Here is a 25,326-nt window from a genome sequence, read left to right as displayed (position 1 = left end):
CCGATGGAGGCCATCCACGGTGGAGAGTGCGGGGCGCACATGAACAGGGTGATGCTAGCCCGGAAAATTCTCAGACAGGGTTACTACTGGTCCATCATGGAGGAGGATTGTATTGGTTTTTTCCGGCGATGCCACAAATGTCAGATCCATGCGAACCGCATGAACAATCCGCCGTCGAAGCTATACATCATGACTTCGCCATGGCTATTTTCAGTCTGGGGGATTGATGTGATCGGGGCTGTCAGTCCGAAGGGGTCTAATGGGCATGAGTTTATTCTGGTCGCAATAGACTATTTCACAAAGTGGGTTGAGGCCCAACCTTATGCGGTGTTGAAGGCGTCGCACGTTGCAAAGTTCATCAGGAACAACATCATTTGCCGCTATGGGGTCCCGAACGAGATTATTTCAGATAATGGTTCCCACTTCAAGAAGGAAGTGATCGACTTGTTGGAGAAATACAACGTGGCTTTTCATAAGTCATCTACATATCGGCCACAAACCAACGGTGCCGTTGAGGTCACCAAAAAGAACATCAAGCGTATTCTGCAGAGGATGGTGGAAACCTACCGGGACTGGCCAGATAAGCTGCCATTTGCTCTGTGGGGCTACCAGACTTCAATTAGAACTTCTACTGGAGCGACTCCGTATTCATTGGTTTATGGGATGGAGGCCGTTCTACCTATCGAAATTGAAGTTCCGTCGTTGCGAGTACTGGCCGAGTGTCAAATAGCTGAGGCTGAAAGCACTGTACCATGTTCAGGGTTATCAGCGACGAATTGCCAGGGCTTTCAACAAGAAAGTTAAGTCCAGGAATTTGAAAGAAGGAGATTTGGTGCTCAAGGACAACCAAGCTCCCATCCACGACCCTAGGGGCAAGTTCTGACCTAATTGGACCGGTCCTTACATCATCAAGCCTATCTGGTCGGGTAGAGCTGTCGTTCTGATGGACCTAGATGGCCTAGAGTTCTCCCAATCGATCAACATGGACAAGTTGAAGAAATATTTTCCCTGAGAGGCTCGCTAGGCGGAAAACTTGAAAGGGCGACTTAGGCAAAAGTTAGAGCACAAAAAATTTGAAATGATAAAAACTGAGCTCGCAAGGTTGAAAACCCGTAAAGGGCGGCCTTGGCAAAAGTTAGAGTGTAAAAGGTGAGGGTTAATACACGAGTGAACCCAAGCCGAACTACGTAAGGCTTGATTCCCATCTTTGGGATACGTAGGCAACTTCATCTCGAAGTTCAGCCATAAACACTTCTTTGATCAACTTTGTCCATGTGATCGTCTTGGTCATCTTTGTCTATTCAGCATTCAAGAGCTCAGTTATGATCTCCGGTGCAGTGCTACTCAAACTAGGGGCAACTTTCCAGTTACCGGAATCCGGGGTTGTGCATCTCAGTGACAGATTTTAGGCATGTCCAGTTCTGATCCATATCCAAAATGGTTTTGAAAAGTTTTAATAAAAGTTGATTCTGCTCAAATTAATCTTTTTACAACTTAGACCATTTTTGGACTGAACGGAAAATTTTCAGTAGCACAACTTTCAATTTCATTGATTTCAACACAAAGTTCTCTTGCTCTTGAATACAAAATTGAAGTTGCTTTTCATTACATTCATAAAGAAAACTTGAAAGTTCTGATTAAAGCAAATAAATTTGGGGCATAGTCAGGTGTTCCTGCGCCCTCTCCCAAAACTGGTCGAAGCCTCTGATGCTAAGCTGGGCCCGATCTGTGGCTTTTCATTGAGCCAATCTAAGCACTCATCGGAGAGGGTGCAGCTGAAAGTGGGAGTGGGGACAGAAGCTCTCACGTCCTCCATGATGTGGCATACCGAGCTAGTTGCACGCCTCGAACCGGAAATGTAGCAGGGTACTTAATCCCCTCCTCTGGACAAGTCTGATCATGTCCAAACTGGCGCCGGATCTGGAACGGAAAGTAAAAGACACAGTGTGTCAGGCCAATCAATTGAATTCCAGGCTGGCGGGTCATGCTGTAGCTCATTGCCGGCAGATTGAGCCAAGGGCAGCGCCAAGCAATGTGGTCCACGGACAAACTGCACATCCAGTTGTACCACCATCCCTCATCAGGGGCATCGACTAGACGTCGTCGGAAGAAATAGCTGCGAGCTGAATATGCCAGACACGAGTCCACAACTCTCAACTTGTCCATCAACCACACCTGGGGAGGGATGAAAAATGAGAGAATAAAGAATAGAGAGATGTACGTTGAGAGTAAAAGTGAGCAGAAGGTTCTGAGAGAAAAACCGTGCCTGAGGGCCGAGTGATGTGAGTAATTATATGTGAGACGGGGTGGGAAACAATACCTGCAATAGTAGTGGACTCCCTGCAAACCTAGCCGTTTTTCGGTGATGAAAAGCATCCTAGCCCATCAATGTCTTCGCCAATGTCATGGCGATGCAGCTTTTGCCCTCTTTCAAGCCCTCGGCGACCTCAATCAGACGAGTGCTAAACCCGCCGGAGCCTGGGGCGAGTAAGAAATGGGATAGCATGCATAAACAGAGCGCGTATCGCCGATGACCTTGCCAATGACGGTCGCCGCGATCACCGGCATTAGAAAACCGACAAACCAAGCTCGGAATGTCTAGCTCTCCATCATGAATCAATGACCGAGCATCATGCACAGTAAGGCCGCACATCCTTCCTAGCGCTTGGACATGGCCAAACTAGAATTGAGGCAAGATTTCTTCATCGCGCTCGGATTCCATTAAAGCTTGGAAGTCCTCGAAAGTGGGGCACAGCTCTTGGGCGCCAAAGTTGAAGACGTGTGTCACCGGATTCTAAAACCTTGCCACGACATGGAGGAACGGAAAACACAGCGGGGTGCGACCCAAAGTGAATAGTGCATTTATGCCGAAGCCCCGAAAATTTAGCTTTTCCGAGCCATCCAAGTTGGCAATCCAAGTTATGAGATTTTGGGTAAGAAACTCTTCCATTTGGTGCAAATTAGTGTTGAAATGAGGAAAACTATGAAGCTGGGGCTTTTGTAGAAGATATGGTGCTGAGTGGAAGACAGGTGTCAACATTCTGGAGGTGCTTGCCATTTTTGGCCGATCGACCATCCTTTTTGGCCGATCGACTAAAAATGTTGGCCGATGGCTATTTCCTATTGCCAGTGACCTTTCCCTTTGGCCGGTGGCCTCCCATCTTGTTCCCCGATCTGTTTATGTATTGAACATGCTGAGAATTTGTGACTGGCACCACTTCCAATGCCTTCTGATGATGATTTTGTGAAGTTGCGCCGGTTACTTCGATTTGTTTATCGAGTTGTTGTACATTTGCTTATCAAGTTGTGTTTTACATTCTTTAAGTCTTTGCTTTGCTTATCGAGTAGTATTTGCAGTCGGTTAGCTTATTGAGTTCTTTGTTTTGATTATCGAGTTATTTTTTGTCGTTACTCGGTTCACTACCTGATTATTATGATGCAAGTGCTTAATTTTCAAACAAAAATTCAAATCTCATTTACAATGTTATGTAATGCGATGCGATGTGATGCAATGCATAAAATGTACAAATGTAACACTTTTTGAACAAAACAATTGTTTCATTTCATCATGTCTTTTGCAAAAGGTACATAGCTTTGAGAAAGTAAAACTTGCCTGAGGCAGTACAATGTGCTCAAACTACCAGTAAAAAGAAAAATAAAGAAAAGCAAAAAAAAAAAAAAAAAAACAAGAAAAAGGAGAGGAGAAAAGTAACAAAATGTCTAAACAAAACAAGAAGAAGAAAAACAGCAGGTGTCTGGATCAACATCAATGGTCCCGAGTGCGGGAGTTGGTCCTGGTCCTCTTCCTGGACGAGGGTCCAGGATCACCATCGCCAGCTCCGTAACCAGAGTCTAAGCTGTCTCCGGCCTCACCATGGGATGACGCCACCTCCTCATCTGACTTATCGTCATCTGGAGTGGGCTCTTAGGAACTACTCTCAGCACGGGTGCGCCTGTGTCTGCCTCGGCGGTGGAAGGTCATCCCGCGCCTCGCTCCCTCTCCTCCTCGAGCAGGAATAGATGGTTCAGCTGGAGCACCTCCCGTGGCCGGGATCTGGAATGGGGCCTGGAAAGGACAAATAGTAAATGCATCAGTCGTGCTACCCAAAACAGTGTATGAATGCTGTGAGCAGTATATCAGTACAAAACGCAGTGTATGAGTACAGTGTATGAATGCCGTGAGCAACGCTGTGAGCAGTATGTCGGTTGCAGTGTATCAGTGTTGTGAGTGCTGTGTATCAAGTGTCGTGTTGATAGTGTGATGCATCAGATTATGTATGAAACAGATTAGGCAGAGTTTGAGACTACGGTTGAAAGAACATACCGGGATATTGTAGATGGTGAACAAGTCGATGCACCGCTGCAGCATCCCCACCGCTGAGGCCGTCAATTCTAGGGACTGCTGAGTGTACTCGATGGAAGCCTGCAAAAGTGCTGAAGTCATTAGTATTTGGCGGGATATCAAATTAATTGAAATGACTGTACAGAATGCAAAGTGTGGTAGTATATACCGGGGTCGAGCTATAAACTCCAACGAGCTCATGATTAGCCAGAAGAGGAGCGAAGGGGATCTGATAAGTCTCCCCACCCTGCCCTCGGCATGCGATCGTCGTAGGCAGCTCTAGCCATCCAGCTCCCTGCCCTCTCCAGGAGCCACTCCTGCCTCGAGCCGGAGGTGCCCTCTGTGCCCCTGCTCCTATCACCAGCGCTGCAAGTCTCTCTCGCTCAGCTTGGCGAGCACCGATCAGAGGCCGCATGATATTAGCCTGGATGTACTCGGAGTAACCGCCCTCGTCTCTAAAGCGCTCATAGCTCCAGCCAATCATGTAGTCTCTCATCTCCTCTAACGTGTACTTCTCAGTGTGCCTTGTGTGGGTAGGAGGAGGTGTTGGAACTGTCTACTCGGGCACGCCCAAGGTCTGCCGAACGAAATGCTCCCCAAAGTACCAAGTGCGGCAAACCGGTCCCTCTAACAAGACCCTGAACTAGGCAGTCTCTCGAGCACCGGCATACTGCTCCCGAACTGCATCGGGCAACGGGGCCAAAGGCAGCCAGGTGATTTGCAAATAAAACACAATTTGTTATCTACTGTTATTGAGAGTACAAAATAAAACGAAGCTTAAATAAATTAAAATGTTTGACATACCTCGGCTACGGTGATGGTGTCAAAGTAGCGACGGAAGAACATGAAGGACTCCCGTGGCCTCCGCTCGCATCTCACATCGAAGTGGTGGGAAAACGGAACCATGGGGGGCATCTCCTCATCCGGCACTAGGGCAAGCCTAGGGAAATAGGCATACACCCACAACTACAGACTGTAACAGAGCAGATATGAGTATGCTTATCAGATAAAGCAGTATACAGATAAAGCAGTTTACAAATAAAGCAAAGTGCCGTATGTGTGGTGTATTGTGCGGTATGTGTAGTGTGCAACCGGTGTAAAGCAGATTGCATGTTTGCAATGTATATAGTGTACAGATAATGTAAAGAAGAGTTGAAAAGACAGAAAGGGAAAGTGTACCTCCCAGGCTCGCCAATGGCCTCCAAGCAACTGCCCGTTGAGGCGGGAGGATGAGCTCATATATCCGTAAAGAGTGGCCAAGCCCGCGCCACCCCAGTCGTAACCGAGGATTCGTGTCACGTCCACAAGTGCGCTCAGTAGGTAGAGGGCAACAGTGTTTGCCCGATCGGCGAAGAGCGTGGTCCCCAGTAGGAACATGATGAAGCCACGAGCATACTGCTCCACCTCCTCCCGAGTAGTAGGCGCCTGGATCTGGAAGTGATCCTCGAACCATGAATACCTCATAAACCCTGCCCGGGCAAGAGGTGGCGGAGTGCTAAGCAAGTATAGCTGAGCAGCGTCCTACTCATTCATATCCGTATCAAGGGGGATCGGATCACCCCCTATTCCGATGCCTGTGAGCATGGAGAAATCAAAGGGAGTCACCGTCATCTCCCCGGTGGCAGAAAGGTGGAAGGAGTCGGTGGTGTCCCACCACCTCTCCACCAAAGTAGCAAGAAGGGGCCTGCTCGCAATGAGGTGCAAGAGTCCCATGCAGAAACTCCCAAAACCGACTTGGTTGACAATATGACGGACCGCATCGGGTAGCTCCATATACCAACCTCGGGCGGCAGTATTCCCATACCCCCGGAAGGCATGAGAATCTCCATGTGTTCAAAACAAACAGTCGCGAAGCAGCGCTAGAAATACAGTGTTGAATACGCTCAGAATTGATGCAAATGTAGTGTGTGTGCATGTGTCCGAGTCTACACAGATATTGGGTGTGGGTGTGCTCACAGTGAACTACAACATGTGATGTATCAGGGTGTCTGAGTTAAGCAGTTACAGAACAGGATCGACTATCGCAGTCATATATTCTACATTGTAGAAAATGAAACAGAGGAAGAATATACCTCAGCGGCGCCGTAAGACAGATGTGACTCTCGCTCGCGCAACAAAAGCCCCAGTGGCGCGCCCCGCGCATAGCTCCTGAAGTGGCGGATGCCATCGGGAGGCAACACGTGTATCGCCGGCCTGTAAATCGCCGGATTGAACAGCCGGATGCGAAGAGGTAGAAGCTCGACCTCAGGGTCCACGTCCATTTTCGGAGGAGTCCAACCACGTGCAATGTCGTCCGCCATCTCAAAAGGAGCGTGAAAATGGCCGAGAATGTGAAAAACAGGCAAGAATGCGAAAGGTCAACCCAAAAGTCAACCTCGAGAAGATGAAAAATGAGAGAAAAGGTCGGAGTGTCGAAAAGGCACGAAAACCAAGTAAACTCGGGGGGAAACAAACCCCAAGTAGTTGAAACCAAGGAGGAAACACCGAAAACCGAGTTTTGTTCGGTTTAAAGTGTGCAAAACGGGAAGGGTTTCACGAATTGAACGACGAAAAGGGCTCGAAAACACGGCAAAAACTCAGATCGAGGTTGGGAAATCACCTTGAGGCAGAGATGAGTGATTTTCGAGCTAAGGTGAAGGGGAAATATAAGGTTTGGAACCTTATATTTAAAGACCCGTGGCCAAAGGACAAAACTGCCCCGACATTGCCATTTTTGGCAGGTCGGCCAAATTGTTAGCCGATCGGCTAAATATTTGGCCGATGAGCTTATTTTGTGGCCGATTGATGGCCTGTGGCCTCCCCTTGGGGTCGATGCACCTCCCACACCCTTGTTTGGGTCAGTTATGTGGTTTGGGACCTTCATTACTCAAGACAGTGCAAGAAAGTGCACTTTTGAACCTTAACCAGCCTTCGTGTTGACCTCGAGCCGTGTCTTCTGTGTGCGATGCTCAGTGTGCGCAAGGAGTATTCTTTCTCGTATCCTTTTGTATCTTGCGAGTTTCGCAAATCGTTTTGAATATGTTGTATTACGTTGCTTTGTTTTGAATATAATAAGCGCGTTCGTTACGCATCTTGCATTGAACAATGCCTCGTCTTGTTTTGAAGTTGCATCTCAACATCACGAACAACATGCCTTTACCATGCTTCCGTTGAATATGTGCCTTTCTCTGTTGTTGCATTGTTACACACATTGTATGCGTTGTCGTGTATGCTTTACTTACATGTGTTTATGCACCTTCTCGCATTGTTACACACATTGTATGCTTTGTCGCGTATGCTTTACTTGCATGTGTTTATGCACATTCTCTCATTGTTACACACATTGTATGCATTGTCGCGTATGCTTTACTTACATGTGTTTATGCACCTTCTCGCATTGTTACACAAATTGTATGCGTTGTCGCGTATGCCTTACTTACATGTGTTTACGCACCTTCTCGCATTGTTACACACATTGTATGCGTTGTCGCGTATGCTTTACTTACATGTGTTTATGCACCTTCTCGCATTGTTACACACATTGTATGCGTTGTCGCGTATGCTTTACTTACATGTGTTTATGCACCTTCTCGCATTGTTACACACATTGTATGCGTTGTCGCGTGTGCTTTACTTACATGTGTTTATGCAGCTTCTGGCATTGTTACACACATTGTATGCGTTGTCGTGTCTGATTTACTTACATGTGTTTATGCACCTTCTCGCATTGTTACGCACACTGTATGCGCTGTCGCGTATGCTTTACTTACATGTGTTTATGCACCTTCTCGCATTGTTACACACATTATATGCATTGTCGCGTGTACTTTACTTACATGTGTTTATGCACCTTCTCGCATTGTTACACACATTGTATGCGTTGTCCCATATGCTTTACTTACATGTGTTTATGCACCTTCTCGCATTGTTACACACATTGTATGCGTTGTCGCGTATGCTTTACTTACACGTGTTCATGCTTTTCTTGCTTTACACACATTGTATGCGTTGTCGCGTATGCTTTACTTACATGTGTTCATGCTTCTCTTGCTTTAGACATTGCTATACGTTGTCGCGTATGCTTTACTTACATGTGTTCTTGCTTTTCTTGCTTTACACATTGTTATACGTTGTCGCGTATGCTTTACTTACATGTGTTCAGGCTTTCCTTGCTTCACACATTGCATGCGTTGTCGTGTATTGCTTTACTTACATGTGTTCATGCTTCTCTTACTTTACACATTGCTATACGTTGTCGCGTATGCTTTACTTACATGTGTTCTTGCTTTTCTTGCTTTACACATTGTTATACGTTGTCGCGTATGCTTTACTTACATGTGTTCAGGCTTTCCTTGCTTCACACATTGCATGCGTTGTCGTGTATTGCTTTACTTACATGTGTTCATGCTTCTCTTACTTTACACATTGTTATACGTTGTCGCGTATGCTTTACTTACATGTGTTCTTGCCTTTCTTGCTTTACACATTGTTATACGTTGTCGCGTATGCTTTACTTACATGTGTTTAGGCTTTCCTTGCTTCACACATTGCATGCGTTGTCGTGTATTGCTTTACTTACATGTGTTTATGTTTCAAATTGCATTGTCATACACCCCTCGGCTTGCGTTGTCGCGTATGGCCTCCTTGCATTGTTATGCACCCCTCGGCTTCCGTTGTCATGCATGCCCTCCTTGCATTGTTATGCACCCCTCCCACTCACATTGTCATGCACTCTTCACATGCGTTGCCACGCACGTTCCTCCTTGCATTGTTATGCACCCCTTCCACCCGCATTGTCATGCACCCCCTCACTTGCGTTGTCACGCACTTTTCACTTGCATTGCTATGCATGTTTCTAACGATGTTGTACTTGTTAAGTTTCTTTCTTTTTCAGGCACGATATTGTATGTATGGTTCATTTGAAGCTGGCACGGCCAGACGAACCGGACAAGTATTGTATTCTCCACATGAGACGTAGCGAGAATTGTATAATTCTCTTATATCCTTTCTGCATGAGTTGTAGTTCGATTCTTTTTTTCTTGCTTAAACTGTTGCATTTATTGTGTATAATTGCTTCGTTACAGCTTACTTTGCATGATCATAAGTAATGTTTGGCACCGTGCATGTCACTTGCATCTTGCCCCTGCCTTCGGGCACATATCTTGCTATCTTGCATGCTTGTCTAAGTCTTCGGCCTTGTAAAAAATGGGTCGTCTCTGGGCTTTAACATTCACTCCCGTCATTGTTATGACTTTCGAGTTCTGTCAAAGAGGGGCAACTGTAGACACCCCATTTTTGACCATCCTCAAGACTTGGACGTCATCGCTTCAACACTCGATGATCATCCATATTCGTGTTCATTTTGAGTTCCCGGAGGTCTCGGCCCGCGCCTTGCCTCAAGATCTCTCAACTTGTCTGTTTTATGCTTGGTTGTGGACCAAACACTTGTGTTTTTTTTTTGCTTTTAAGGAAAGAGGATGGCTTGTTGGCCATTTCCTCAACCCATCGGCCAAGGCTTGAAGCCATCGGCCCTTTTTTCTTGCCATCGGCCAAGAGTGTTGGCCGATCGGCACCTTTTTTGGTCGGTCGGCCACCTTTGTTGGTCAATTGGCCATATTTTCTGGCCAACCCATTTCCATCTGCTTTTGGTAGATATTTTATGCCAGCCGGCATAGCTGGCACGCACAATTACCCCCCTCCATACACGTGTATGGAGGGATTTGAACCAACATTTAGCTTCTCTTGGAAGCTTTGAATTGGACTTCCTATAAAAGGAGAGCCTCCTCTCCCTTTCCAGGGGTTCAGCCAACTAATATAGAAGATATATATCACTCTCTCTCTATATCTCCTCTCTCTTTATAGTTGTGTGTGTAATAGTGTTCTAAAGGGTGTTTTTGTTCATATTTTTGCACTAAAGCACCTAGTGGTACACTATCCCTTAGTTACTGAGGTGCTAAGGAGTTGATTTCAAATTTTTTGAGTTGGTTTTGATCAGAAGGAGGTGCTGGAGTTAGTGTTCTTGAAGTGTTCTTCAAGGGTGAGAAACTACTCTTTTATTCCCCATTTTTGCTTAAGCTTTTAGCAATACTTGCATACTGTTTTAAGCTTAGTGTCCAACTGAAAAAAGTTCTATTTTTGTATGCTAAATATGTTTGTTTAAGGTTACTTCTGGGTTGGGGGTTGTCTACCCCCTCTTAGGCCTTGTTTGGCCTTATTTTGTGACCTTCTTTTTGAGCTTTGAAGCCTTTTTGTTTTGACCTTCTCACCACTGAAATCCAGAGGATTTTCAGTGGTGGAGAAGTGGTTTTGAAGGCTTGAATAGGGGAGGGACACCCCCTCCCTTTGTGTCTCATTTGCTTGCATTGTTGGCTCAACATAGTAGCATATTTGCTTAGCATGTTTTGGCCACATTTCAGCAAGTATTTGGTGTTATCTTGGCATGATATAACTCTTTTTTATGTTGGTTTGTTGGTCTCTTCCACGCACCATGTACTTGCCTTGTAATCCCTTCTATTGCCTTAACATGTATCTTGCATTTGGACCATCATGATTGCATATTTCGGCTCAACTCCAAGGAACTTTTAGTCATGTTTCACCATGTTTAATGCATTGCTTTGGATAGCCTTAGTTCATCCTAGCTTGTTAAGCTTTGTGCACCATGTTGCTAGCATGCATTGTTTTGACTATTCTCATGATTTGGCATCATTTGAAATCACATTTCAGTCCATGTAGTGTAGCCACACACTTATGTTGGCCATCTTGTCAATGGTTTAAAGAGTTGTTGTTTTGTGCCTTAAGATTGGGTGATTGTGTATGTCTCCATGATTAGGACTTTGGGATGCCATCTCATTGGGTTTTGGGGCTTATTTTGACATATTATAACTCTGTTTTTCATTGCATAATTCATGCCATGTTTGGTTGTGATAGGCGTAGTGTAATGCTCCCTTTGTAGCCTTGCAAGCCCCTTGTTTGTGCCCATCTTTTTAACATGTTTTGGCCTCATTCCATGCATGTTCCAGCCTTGCTTTGGCCTGCCCTAGGACTATCTTAGGTCACTTTGGCCCTTTGGGGCTTGATTGATATGGCCATGGTGAGAGCCCCTTGACTAGCTTGGGGCATTGAGCCCATTAGCACGCTATGCTTCACTTGTGTATATGATTTGGCATCATTCTTCACATGATTTCAGAGCTCATTGCATTGTCATATTCTCATGTTTATCCCATTTTACTCATGGTTGAGGATTGTGCATCGTTGCCTAGCTTACGGATCCCTGTATGTGCATGCATGCCTCCCTTTTTGGTACCTTGATTTCGGTGTTTTGGCTACTGTTTTTGGTACGGATGAGGTTTATCCATCTTTAGTGTAAGTCCATGGATCATGCATTTGTGTATTGTTGTATGCTTATTGCATTGCATGTTGTTGCATCCTTATGGTTGATGTCATTGTTGCATGCCTATCACTTTGTGTATTTCCATATCTAGGTTGCATTGTATTATTGCATACTTGTTGCATTGCCATGCTGTTTGCATGTTAGGTTGCATCGCATTTCACTCGGCATGCTCATGTTACATTGCCTTACATTCCCATGTTGCATTATACTTGGTTGCATGCATTGCATTATGTTTGGTTTGGGGTGTCAAACCAAACCTGAGGGCTGAGGGACGTTTTGTACTTGAAGTGATGAAATGTGCCTTAACCCTCGGTTGCCGACGCTCTTGATCAAGCATGATAGAGTTCTAGGCATTCATATGTTTTGTTGCATTCATTCCACATTGATTTGCACACTTGGAACCTTTGGCCATCATGCATTGAAATGCGTGATTGGTGATCCGAGGGTCGAGAACCATACTCCCTTGAGTTTATAGCATGATAGGGAGGGTGGTCGTGCACACATTATCTTGTAAATGCCATGCCATGCACTGTCTGTCCTCTGTTGTAGGAAAAAAGGAATTCTGTAGGAAGATATGGCCGGTCGGCCATCTTCAGTGCCGGCCGGCTACCAAAATCTGGCCGAAAGCCTTACAAATGGTCGATAACCATTTTCCAATGGTTGGTGGTCCAATCTCTTGGCCGGTGACATCACACAGTGCTTAGGGAGTGGTTCAGAAGCATCCTTGGGACTTGTGCAGTTTTAAGAGGAGCAAAACAGTGCAAACAGAGGCAACATGTGGCATGGCAACGGGTTTCCAAGCGAGGCGATCGAGCATGCATCATTCAATCATTTCGAGGTGGAGCTGCAGTGGCCTCCTTTTATAATTAATTTGTTAATTACTTAAGGGTTTGTAATAATTAATTAGCTAGGACAGTTGATTAATCATTTGGTTTGTATTATTTATTCGGACCCTCCGTCGAGAAGGCGAATTTTGTAATAAGTGTGCGTGCGTGTGTGAATGTCTTCCAACCCCACATCTTTCTCTTTTTTACTTACCTGCTTTCAATGGTTAGATTTAGGTCATGTTTCAATTAGCATACTTATGTTAGCATGTTTGCATACATTTATTCGTATTGCACGCACCGGGCTCGGCGCATCATACTAATTGCATAGTATTTCAATTCCAACTTGAATACATGTATCGAGTTGTCGAATTTCACATGCCATTCTTATATTAGCCTAGCCTATTCTAGTTGCATTTTTCATGTGTTGCATTAGCCATCTTAACATGAACCAGGATCACGCATGATTTCTAACTAGTTTCTTGTTTTGGCTCGGAGTACACTGTGAGTGTTTATGCTTTAGCATCTTGCATGTGTGTAAGTGTTAACATGACAGCATGCTTGCCATGAGGCTAATTACTTATGTGATATAACTGCCTGAATGCCTGTGGGTGAAGGTTATATTACTTGAATTAGAAAAATTCATTAAAATGCGACTTTTAAGCCCACTTGATTGTGGCAAAATCATGTTTTCTAAGCCCACTCGAGGGTAGCAAATCCACGTCTTAGCCTACTTGCAAGTAGCGCATTCAAACCATTTTCAAACAAACAAACATGAGATGATTTGTTCCAACTTAGGCGATCTAGTCTATACTTTTGTGTTGTGCGCGTCACATAGTAATTTTAGGCTAATAACCGGAATAAGAACGCATGTGTTTTCAAAAACGAGATATCATGTTTAGTAGTGGCCGATCTTTGATCGGGCAAGCGGGGTTGCTCATAGCTGACATTCCCCAATAGTACCCAAGTTCCCGAGCCGAGGCAACTTTGGTGATGACAAACACGTGGCCTTAGGCAACGAGTCAGGGTTTCCTAAACTTCCCAAAAAATAAAATATTTAGGTGGCAACTTTATATCTGGCAAAGCAGTCCATGTTTGGCACTTCTTTCTTAAAAATCAGTTTTCCAAAACGATTTGCCAGATTTGGACTCTTTGGTGATTTGTCAGTCTTGCATTGCACTTTGCGAGATCAGATTAAGAACCGTGACATTTGAGTCCGAACTGTAGTAAGCCCAAATGAACAAAACGAGATTTTTCCCGGGACGTTCGGGGACGTCTGCAGGCCTTAGGCACAAGTCAGGGTTTGCTAAATTCCCCCAAAATAAAATATTTAGGTGGCAACTCTGTATTTGGCAAAACAATCCATGTTTGGCACTTCTTTCTTGAAAATCAGTTTTCCAAAACGATTTGTCGAATTTGGACTCTTTGGTGATTTATCGGTCTCGTATTGCACTTTGCGGGATTAGATTCAGAACCGTGACATTTGAGTCCGAACTGTAGCACAGTATAAAGCCCTTGGGGCGCGTCTACACTAACGCAGTAGTCTCAGGTACTATTTCTATATGTAATCAGGATGCTTTTGTGTTAATTGACTCTAGATCAACACACTCTTTTGTGACATGTGCATTTGCATCTAGACTGAGTAGACCTCTAGAATTATTGCCATATCTGTTATGTGTATCTGCTCCATCTGGGGAATCTGTATTGTGTGAATCCATATACCAATTCTGTGACATGCGTATTGAGGATGCTATCCTATATGTTGATTTGTTGCCCTGGAACTTTAGACATTTCGGTGTAATTTTGGGCATGGATTGGTTAACCAAATATTGTGCCACTATTGATTGTGTGACCAAACGGGTTGTATTTAAACCACCTGAATATAAAAGAAATTGTATTTGTGGGTAATGGGGTAGTGCCTCCACCTTACTTAATATCTGCAATGAAGGTATGCAAATTAATCAGGAAAGGGTGCCAGGGTTAGTTGTGTTATGTGCTATCTGAACAATCTGTGAATGTTGAATTGAACAGTATCCCTATTGTTAGAGAATTTCCAGATGTGTTTCCAAATGAATTACCTGGGGAATTGGTGGACAAGGAGATAGAGTTTACGATTGAAACTGTGCCAGGCACCCAGCCCATCTCTAAAACTCCCTACAGAATGGCTACTGCTGAAATGAAAGAACTAAAAGAACAATTGCAAGACTTGCTTGACAAAGGGTTTATTCGACCTAGCACTTCGCCATGGGGTGCACCAGTGTTGTTTATGAAAAAGAAAGATGGAACCTTGCGTTTGTGTATTGACTATCGAGAATTGTGGTAACAATAAAGAATAAATATCCCCTACCTCGTATTGATGACCTGTTTGACCAGTTGCAGGGATCACAAGTGTTTTCCAAGATTGATTTGAGATTCGGGTATCATCAGTTGAAAGTGAAAGCAGAAGATGTTGAGAAAACTGCGTTTCGAACAAGGTATGGCCATTACGAATTTCTTGTTCTGCCATTTGGGGTAAGTAATGCTTCGACAACGTTTATAGACTTAATGAACCGAATTTTTAAAACCTACCTTGATGAATTTGTTGTGGTTTTTATTGATGACATTTTGATATACTCCAAGAATAGACTTGAACATGAACAACATCTGAGGACTGTTTTGCAAACACTTAAAGAATATAAATTATTTGCCAAACTAAAGAAATGTAAATTTTGGTTGGATGAAGTTATCTTTTTAGGGCATGTGATCAACAAGGAAGGAATTTCAGTGGACCCACAGAAAATAGAGGTGATTGTCAATTGGCCTACGCCGACTGATGTGATAGAAGTTCGCAGTTTCATGGGCCTAGCCGAGTACTACAGGAGATTTGTGAAGGATTTCTCAAAAATAGCTGTGCCTCTTACCCAACTGACACGCAAAGGGCAACCATTTGAATGGAACAGGGAAAGAGAATTTGCCTTTCATGAATTGAAAGTGAAACTGACTGCCGCACCAGTTCTGACATTGCCAACAGGTATAGAAAACTTTGTAATTTTCAGTGATGCATCTTATAAAGGCTTGGGTTGTGTATTAATGCAGAACAGAAGGGTTATTGCTTATGCCTCCCGACAGTTGAGACCACATGAGAAAAACTACCCGACACATGGTTTGGAATTGGCCGCAGTTGTGTTGGCTTTGAAAATCTGGCAGCATTATTTGTATGGGGCAAAGTGTGAAGTTTACACGGATCACAAAAGTCTGAAATACTTCCTTACCCAAAAGGAGTTGAATATGCGACAGAGGAGATGGCTTGAACTGATAAAAGACTATGATCTTGAGATTCAGTACCACCCCGAGAAAGCTAATACAGTTGCTGATGCATTGAGCAGAAAATCAACGGGAATTTGTCTTGTTTGCTTATTGAACAGAAATAGATCTTGCAAGATTTTGAGAAGTCTGAAATTGAAGTGGTATTGTGTGAACAGGGCGGATTGATAGCCGCTATTTCAGCCGAACCAGCAATCATTGATGAGATTTAATAGAAACAAAAAGAGGATGAGTTCCTCAAGAAAGTGATTGATGAATTTAAGACAAGCCCGAAAGCAGAATTCAGTTTTGAAAGCGAGGTGTTGAGATTTCGAAACCGAATGTGTGTCCCATATGTTCCGGAATTGAAGAAAAGAGTTCTAGATGAAGCTCACAAGTCAGTATTTGCTATGCATCCGGGTAATAACAAAATGTATCAAGATTTGAAACAAAGCTATTGGTGGCCTGAAATGAAGAAAGAAATTGCAGAATATGTATCCAAGTGCCTTCAATGTCAGCAAGTCAAAGCTGAGCATCAGAAACCAGGCAGTTTGCTCCAACCCCTCTCTATTCCTGAATGGAAGTGGGAACACGTGACTATGGACTTTGTTGTTGGTCTACCCCGAACTCCCCGAGGTATGGACTCTATTTGGGTTGTAGTTGACAGACTGACTAAGTCTGCGCATTTCCTGCCTGTTCGAACTACATTTAATGCTTATAGATTGGCTACAATATATGTTGATGAGATTGTTCGTTTACACGAAGTTCCAGTATCTATTGTGTCGGATAGAGATCCGAAATTTGTATCTAGATTGTGGAAGAGTTTGCAGGAACCTATGGAGACAGAACTAAAATTTAGTACTGCATTCCATCCCCAGACAGATGGGCAGTCAGAACGGACCATACAAACATTAGAAGACATGATGAGGATGTGTGCCTTAGATTTTCAGGGGAGTTGGGAAGACTATTTGCCACTAGCAGAGTTTGCATACAATAACAACTTCCACTCCAGCATCGGTATGGCACCATACGAGGCTTTCTATGGTAGAAGGTGTAGATCACCAATTTGTTGGATAGAAGTCAGGGACAGAGCTTTACTTGGACCTGAAATTGTGCAAGACACTTTCGAGAAAATTAAAACTGTTCAGCAAAAGCTGAAAATAGCTTAAGACCAACAAAAGAGTTATGTAGATGTTCGAAGAAGACCTCTTGAGTATGAGGTTGGTGACCATGTGTTCATCCGGGTGACTCCGATGAAAGGCCAAGTCAGGTTTGGAAAGAAGGGTAAGTTTTCGCCCCGTTTCATTGGGCCGTTTTAAATTTTGGAAAGGCTTGGTCCAGTTGCTTATCGAGTTGCTTTGCCACCGGGATTTGAACAAATCCATAATATGTTTCATGTATCAATGTTGAGGGGTTATCTTTGAGATCCGTTTCATGTGATTGATTATCACCGGGTAGCTCTTGGTGAAAATATAGAGTACGCCGAATGGCCGAAACGGATCATTGACCGGCAAGTGAAACAATTGAGAAGCAAGTCCATGCCAATGGTGAAAGTGGAATAGAAAGAACACTATGGGATGGATGCCACATGGGAAAAAGAGGATGAAATGCGACTACGCTATCCACATTTGTTTCGCGACGAAGGTAAAATAAGTTTGGAGGACCAAACTTCCTAAAGGGGGGAAGACTGTGATAACCCTGGTCCGTATTATGCTAATTAACCTTCATTATGATTATGGTTATGTGTTTGATATGATTTTGTATGCCATTTATATAAATATATGTGGTTTTCAATTTCTATTTGTTCACCGTAGGAAAATATGTTTGATTATTTGCTTCGGAATTTAAATTAAAAGCCTTATCGGCCACAGAAACCGAAATTGACTACGCCACTGTGATTAGTGTAATTTTTCGAACCTACGGTGAAATTTAATTGAAAATTGATTTGGATCAAAATAATTAGATTCAGAACGATTAATTTAAGCTCAATTGCTTAGCCGTAATCAAATTTGATTAGGCACACATATATAAGGGTCTTATTACACTTCATTCCTCCTCTTTAAGTCATTTTGGCTGAAATCAACTCTCTAGAGGGAGAGAGAACCGACTTTGAGAGAGAGAGAGGAGACATCTTGGTGCATTTTGGCTCAAGACTTGTGAATTTGGAAGCCACACTCAAGAATTGAGGCTCCTATAGGTCAGTAATCAACCCTTAATTCATTGGTTTGAGTTTGTAATCATGTAAATTCAAAGAGAATATGTGATCAAGAACAAGAATTGTGTTATAATTGGTTAAATTGAAGTTAATTTGCACATGCATCTATAGGATCACCATGATTTTGCATAATCAAGCATGTATTAAGTTGAATGTGGGAAAATGAGTGTTAAAGCATACATGCAAGCATGATTTTTTTTTTGTTTTTCATGGTTATGAGCATCATTAGTGCCATTTGAAATGGAATTGGGGTCAAAGACTAACATGCATGTTGAATTGAGAGAGATATGAATTTGGTATGAAATTGAATGCACGAGTTTTGATTATACAAAGGAAATGCTGGATAATTTGAGAATTAGATGATGATTTTGAGCAATTTGGTGTGATACTCTTTCATTCTCATGTAGTGTGATGTATTTGCATGTTTTGAACCCAAATCATGAGCTTTGGAACCTTTGAATGTCGAATTTGAGCTCAGGAACAAGTTCTGGAAAACCCAGAATACTTGAAGTCCGTTCGAACGGGGGAACCGCCGCTCGATCGTAAAATACGAGCTCCCAGTACTTTTGTAGACCTAATGGGTCCACTCGAGCGGGAAAGTCCACGCTCGAGCAGGGACCCCTGTTTTACAAAATTTGTTAAGGTGTTCTGTGTTTTATTTTCCGTTCTCTTTCACTTCCAAGTACTCTTAGGCATGCATTGAGCATTATGAATGAATCAAAAGAATAAGAAAGAAGCCGAAGAGGGATGTATGAATTAAGAACGGATTGGATTGTTTGTGACCCATATGTCTTATGCAATGTGTAGGGTCAAGCTCTAGGGCGAATCCGCCGGCAGAACACTGTGAGTAATATCTTAATAAAGATGTTCTGGAGTATGTTATTTGTCCAATTGCTTATTTCCCTGTACGTCTTATAAGCTCGTTAATTTGAATTGTGGACAAATGTTTGCTATGAAAGAATGAATTGGCCAAAGGCCAGTCTGACATGAATGAAAGAATGAATGGGCCAAAGGCCAGTCTGACATGAATGAAAGAATGAATGGGTCAAAGGCCAGTTTGACATGAATGAAAGAATGAATGTGCTAAAGGCTAGTCTGACATGAATGGATTGGGCCCGAGGCCGTCTGATGTGTTGGAACCGTAGTTACTCAATATATATATATATATGATACATACTAGATGCAAATATGAATTTGGGCCCAAGGTCGTCTGCTGTATGTTGTTCTAAATACCGTTCGTGCATCTTCTTTATTTGAAATTATTCACTAGGCTTTCGTTCACGCTCATTCATGTGTTTGTAGGTGAGCCAAGGGAGGTCCGAACCCAGCCTCAGTGAAGTTTGTGCGAAACAACCCAGGTTTTAGAGAGTCAGCCCATACGTCTCACGCACGAGACTTGTTTTCGCCCTTTTGTCATTTTGCTATATTTTGTCATGTTGGTGAGAACTTTAAGTTTTACGGTTGTATATAGTTTTGATTGGCTGACTTAGACTTGAAATGATCCTGTATGTACAAAACCTTGCGTTATTGCATATTATGATGTGAGTTATTAACATGTATGTATATGGATTGTTATGATGTGCCATGTAAGCACAGCTCTATGGATAAAGTTTTAAATTTGATTCCATTTGGCCCCTTTACTCTGATGAGTTACGTCTGGCTTGGTTTGAGGCCGTAGGTAATCCCTTGATTACTGGCCGGTTATGTCCTTAACCCATAGGGGCGGGTTAGGGCCATGACATCATTGGTGATGAATGTTGCCCTGAAGCATTTCTGTAATTGATGGAAACTCTTAATTGATGCCGGCTCCAACTTATAATACCATCTGATGGCCAATGGTCCCAAATTGCTCGGAAATATTCTGCACATGAGAGCCTTGTCGTCTGCATGCAGCGTCATGGCTTGCTTATAATGACGGATATGATCAGTGGGGTCCGATTTCCCATCGTACAGGGTGAACGATGGGGCTTTGAATTTCTTGGGTAGTACTGCCTTTGCGATCCGTCGCACAAAGGGATTGTGCTGGTCTTCTTCGTCTGAACCATTTTGTCTTCGTTTATGCCTTACACGTGGACTCTCTTCAGAGGAACTGGTAGTTTCGAGTCGTCCATTCTTTTTGGGTTCTGGGGATAATGAGTCAGAGTCGCTGTCACTATCTTTTATCCGAACTTAAGGTCTTCGACCATCCGCTCTCAGAGGTCGTCTCAGATCTTGGCATGGTGCTTGTTTAGACTTTGCCACTTCACATGCCAAATCTTGATGAAGGTGCTCGTTCTCAGCAATCATGTGTTTCCAACCTCTGCTCATCTTGCTTCGCCTATTCCATGATCACTTGCATTGTCTCATGTGCTGAAGTTGAGGGTGAGGTCTGGGCAACAAAGTCGAAGTCCAAGGCACGTCTCACAGTGATGTTCTCGGGTCCCAGCAGGTTCGTTTGAGTGAGGTCATCTCTCTGGGTGGTTTCGTCAGCGACTATCAGAGGATCTTCAGTTACGCTTGCCATGGATGTAGTTGAGTATTCCCACAGACGACGCCAATTGTGGGGATATGGTTCAGGAAATACTCTTTAGGTCCAGTTGAGCGCTCGTGATCCTCAGTTAGTCACCTGAAAAGGATTGAACACTCCGGTCGGGGGTGCCGGAATTAGCACTCCGACGGACAAGTTAGTGTATCCTCTCTTAATTGCTTATCTCACTAGTTAAACTTACTTTTTCTCACGTACCTCTCTACAATTGATGTTCTTCTGTTTATATCCCTCCTTGGGCCTCGGGGTTGGGCCTACCTTTAACCCACCGTACAACTATTTACTCGGCTCCTTTTTTGTTGCAAACTGCTCCACTCGACTTCTTGCTTAGCTGGTTATGTGGCTGATGAGGATACTTCTAGATGTATAAGATGAGGCTGAATACAATGTATATACCTCGACTCTCCACGTTCACTTATTCGACCCATTTGCTCCCTTTGATACTCGGCTGCCACAGCTAGGTACCTCACTACCTAGACGACGAGAGAGCTTCTGGACCCTGCGTCTAGTTTCAGTTATGCCCTTTCTGGCGAGTGCCTGGTTTGGCTTGAGGATGAGGCACAAACCGGGCTCACTTTGGCTTCAGGAGCTTCAACAAGCACGAGTAGAGGACGCAGGAGTGCCTGACTCACCTATGCCCCTAGTTTATTGCTTTGACATTTCTTTTCAAGTTTTTTCGATGTAATAAAAGCAACTTTGATTTGTATCGGAGAGTTGGAGAACTTTATGTTAAAATCAATGAAATTAAAGTTGTGAGCACTAAATTTTTTTCTTTTGGTCCAAAAATGGTCTAAGTTGTAAAATGTGAAATTTTGAACAAAATCAACTTTTATTAAAACTTTCGAAAACCATTTTCAAAAAGGATCACCACCTAACATGAACGGAATCAATCATCAAGATGGACAACCCCGAATCAAAAGATCATAAATACCCCTGATTGAATACCACTGCTCTGCATTAAAACCAGCTCTTTTTCCCAAAATGAAGATCATAATTGAACTCTTAGATAAAGAACAGACAAAGATGACCTGATCAGACACATGGACATGACAGTTGAGTTGGAGGTGATTACGACCGAATTTCAGGATCAAGTTGCCTACCTATCCCAAAGATGGGAATCAGGCCTTACGTAGTTCAGTTCAGGTTCACTCAAGTATTAACTCTCTCCTTTTGCGCTCTATCTTTTTCCAAAGTCGCCCTTTAGGATCTTCAATCTTCCGAGCTCAGTTTTTCTTTATTCTAATTTTTCATGCTCTAACTTTTGCCTAGATCGCCCTTCCGGGTTTTCGGCCTAGTGAGCCTCTGAGGGATAGTATTTCTTCAACTTGTCCATGTTGATCAGTTGTGAAAATTCCAAGCCATCTAAGTCCATAAGAATAACAGCTTTACCCGATCAAATAGCTTCGATGATGTAAGGACAAGTCCAATTGGGTCTGAACTTGCCCCTAGGGTCATGAATGGGAGCTCGGTTGTCTTTCAGCACCATATCCCCCTATTTGAGATTCTGGGACTTAACTTTCTTGCTAAAAGCCCTAGCAATTCTGTGTTGGTAGCCCTGAACATGATACAATGCCTTCAGCCTTCTTTCATCAAACAACATCAACTCCTCAAATCTACTCTGTTGCCAGTCCACTTCTGCTATATGACACTCAGCCATAACTCGTAGCGATGGGACTTCTATTTCAATAGGCAAAATGACTTCCATCCCGTAGAGGAGAGAATAAGGGGTTTCCCCTGTAGACGTCAAGATTGAAGTTCTATAGCCCCATAGTGCAAATGGCAATTTATCTAGCCAGTCCTGGTAGGTCTCAACAATCTTTTGCAAGATATTGTTGATGTTCTTATTGGCGGTTCCATTGGTTTACAGCCGGTATGTAGATGACTTATGAAAAACCACATTTTATTTCTCTAACAACTTTATCACCTCTTTCTTGAAGTGGGAGCCATTATTTGATATAATCTCGTTTGGGACTTCGTATCGGCAAATGATATTGTTTCTGATGAACTTGGCCACATGCAATGCTTTCAACACTGCATAGGACTGAGCTTCCACCCACTTTGTAAAGTAATCAGTTGGCACCAAGATATATTCATGCCCATTCGACCCTTTTGGTGCGACTGCACCGATAACGTCGATTCACCAGACTGAGAAAGGCCATGGAGAAGTCATGTTGTATAGTTTTGACGGCGGGATATTCATGCGATTAGCATGAATTTGGCATTTGTGGCATCGCCGAACAAAACTAATACAATCCTCCCCCATAGTGGACCAGTAGTAACCTTGCCTGAGAATCTTCCAACCTGGCATCACTCCATTTATGTGTGCTCCGCACTCTTCTCCATGGATGGCCTCCATCAGACGCTTTGATTCCTCTTCTTCGACACACAACTTGTGCATTCCCAGATGACCCTTTTATACAGTTTACCTTCGTAAATGATAAATTCGACAGCCATTCGCCGTATTCCTCGCTTGTCCTTGGCATTTGCCCCTGGTGGATAAATCTCATTTTCCAAGAAGTTCCAAATATCATAGTACCGAGGGTTTTTATCTTGCGCTTCACCTATCGTGGCAATAGTTTCATAAGCCGACGTGTATTTATGCTCAATGATAATCGGATGCATCTGGACTCAAAGTGGGAAGTTTACCATAGAAGATAGAGTTGCTAAAGCATAAACGAACCTGTTGTTCTCTCTTAATAGATGTGTAAAAGTTAGCTTTTCAAACCTAGGAATCAGAACATCCAAGGTCTGGTGATAAACCTTCATCTTTTCTTCTATGACTTTCCAGTCTCCATTTGCTTGAGAAACAACTAAGTTCAAGTCCCCGATAACATCCAACCTTTGTGCCCCTAGTTCCAGGGCAGCTTTTAAACCAGCAATACACGCTTCATATTCTGCTTCATTAGTGGACACCTTGAACCGGAGTTTGAAGGCTAAAGGTATATGAGAGTCATCGGGTGCTATCAGCAACACACCTATCCCATAACCGTACTGATTGGACGCTCCATCAAAGTACATCATCCAAGTCTCCTCCTCAACCTACAAAATGGCTTCATCTGGGAATAAGTATTCCACCGCCTTATCCCCTTCTATTGGGTGGTCAGCCAAGAACTCCGCTACAGCTCTTCCCTTAACCGACTTGCGGGTGACATATTTGAGATCAAATTCGGAGAGAAGAAGCAACCAACAGGCTAGCCTACCCGTAAGTGCTGGTTTCTTAAAGAGATATTTGATGGAGCCTAATCTCGAAACCAAGATTATAGAGTGAGCTAACAAAGTAGTGCCTCAACTTCTTAGTAGCCCATACCATGGCTAGGAAACCTTTCTCCAACGGAGTATAGTGGGTCTCATAATCCAGCATTTTCTTGCTCAAGTAGTAGATGGCTTTCTCAACCTTATCTTCAAATTCATGAGCGAGCATGCATCCCATGGTCGTGTCTGTCACTGACAGGTACAGAATCAAAGGCTTCCCCAGCTCTGGCGACGATAACACATGCAGATTATGGAGGTAGTGCTTAACCTGCTCAAAGGCAAATTGACATCGATCATCCCATCGGAATTTCATCCCTTTCTTCAAGAGACCAAATATTGGTTCACAAGTCAAGATTAATTTGAAAATAAACCGTCTTACGAATTGCACTTTACCCAGAAAGCCTCGCACCTCCTTTTAAGTCCTTGGTGGTAGCATTTCTAGGATGGCCTTGATTTTGGAAGGATCTACTTTGATGCTTGTAGCTCGACTTTTTCGCGTGCCCCTTTCGGAGAGACTCGAATTGGTCCTACAGTTCGGACTCCTATCATGGTTCTAAATCTAATCTCACAAAGTACAACGTGAAACTGACAAACACCAAAGAGTCCAATCCGACAAATCATTTTGGAAAATCAGATTTTAAATCAAATAATGCTAAAATTGGACTGCTTTGCCAGATTACAAAATCGCCACCTAAATATTTTGTTTTGGGAAATTTAGGAAATCCTGAGTCATGCCTAAGGCCACGTGTCCATCATCACCAAGGTTGCCTCTGCTCGGGAACTTGGGTACGAGAGGGGAAGGTCCTAAAATGAGCACCCTGCTCGCCCGATCAAAGATCAGCCTCTACTAACCATGATATGTTGTTTTATAAACCTCATGCATTCATATGTGGTTATTTAGCTAACTTTACTACGTGATGCACACATCATACAAGTATAGACTAAATCGTAAGAATTGAAACAAAACAATTCATGTTTGTTTTCAAAAAATGGTTTGAAAGTGCCACCCTCGAGTGGGCTAAAGTGCAGATTTTCCACTCTCAAGTGGGCTTAAAACATGACGATTTGCCACTTCACAAAGTGGGCTTAAAACTCACATTTGATGAATTGTTCCAATTCAAGCAATAAAGCCTTTATCCACAGGCATTCATGCAGGTATAGCAAGTAAGAACATAGCCTCATGGCAAGCTTGCTATCATGGCAATACTCACACTCATGCAAGTATGCTAAAACGTAAAACTTACAGTGTACTCCAAGCCAAAACAAAAGCTAGTTAGAAAAATACATGATCCTAACTATACAAAATGCCTATTGCAACATATGCAATATGAATTAATAGGTCCGGCTACTAATATGGCATATGATTCAATTCAATTTGATAACATTCTTTGAAACACGTATTCAAATAGGTATTGAAATAACAATGTAGTTTGAATGATACGCCGATCCTCGGTGCATGCAACAGAAATGAATGGATAAAAACATGCAAGCATAAGGTATGCTAATTGAAATATGACC

Source organism: Camellia sinensis, chromosome 1 (genome assembly GCF_055761805.1).
Source record: "Camellia sinensis isolate YWXY chromosome 1, ASM5576180v1, whole genome shotgun sequence".
NCBI lineage: Eukaryota > Viridiplantae > Streptophyta > Magnoliopsida > Ericales > Theaceae > Camellia > Camellia sinensis.
This window is presented reverse-complemented; position numbering follows the sequence as displayed.